Genomic DNA, 999 nt, shown 5'->3' on the forward strand with positions numbered 1-999 from the left:
TTCTCTTTTACCCCATTGTATCTTTTGAGTAAATATTGCTGGCCTTTGGAAAATCTAGTGATTGTTGCCTGTTTATTTTGTATCAGGCTATTTTGTTGAACTCTCTTCTCAATTCCAAAATATTTTCCATCAATTATCTAGGGTTTTCTGACTATAATCATATCATTTGCAAATAGTGGCAAACGTGCCTCTTCCTATGCAATGATTAGTCCGCTACCTTCTGTTGTGTGTTCTATTGTTTTCATAGTGTGAGCGGGAATCCTTGTTTTATTCCTGATATTTAATGGAAATACTTCTTGTGTTTTACTACTAACTATGATGTAAGATGTTAGCATGAGTTAGGTATTCTTTACAGTATTTAAAAGTATCCTACTATTCCTGGCTTTCTAAACATTTTAAAAGTAGAAGTGGCTGTTTAAATATGTCTAATGCCCTTTTAACATCTGATAAGATTAGCACAAATTGTGTTATACTACCGTTTCATTGATTATAAAATACATTGTGATTTCAGAGATGTGAAACATGAAAAAGAAAAGGTGCATTTTAGAATTGAGACAGATGTCCCAATATTAAACCATTAAGAATAGGCCTTACTATTTCATGGAGAAAAGTGCTTTATATCGTGTTGTAGAATTTGGTTTGCTCAACTTTAATTTCAAATTTTGAAACTTATATTCACATATGATATTATTTATGGTTCTTTTTGTGTGCTATATTTATCAGGTTTTTGTATAGGGGTGTCTCTAGTTTCAGAAAATAAATTGGTTAGCTTTCTCATTTTTTTTCTTTCCTCAGGAATTGTTTACATAGCATGAAAATTATGGTCCTTGAAAGATTATAATATCATATTGGTGAAAGTTTCCTATCTCAGATACCTGTTTAAGGAATAGCGTTTTAATAAATTATTTATTTTTATCATTATTGAGCTCTTCTGATTTTCCATTTCTTGAGTCAAAGTTGAACTTTTACATTTTTCTGAAAAATTATTATTTCCTTTGA

Source organism: Galeopterus variegatus, unplaced genomic scaffold (assembly GCF_000696425.1).
Source record: "Galeopterus variegatus unplaced genomic scaffold, G_variegatus-3.0.2 Scaffold1696, whole genome shotgun sequence".
NCBI classification, from domain to species: Eukaryota; Metazoa; Chordata; class Mammalia; order Dermoptera; family Cynocephalidae; genus Galeopterus; species Galeopterus variegatus.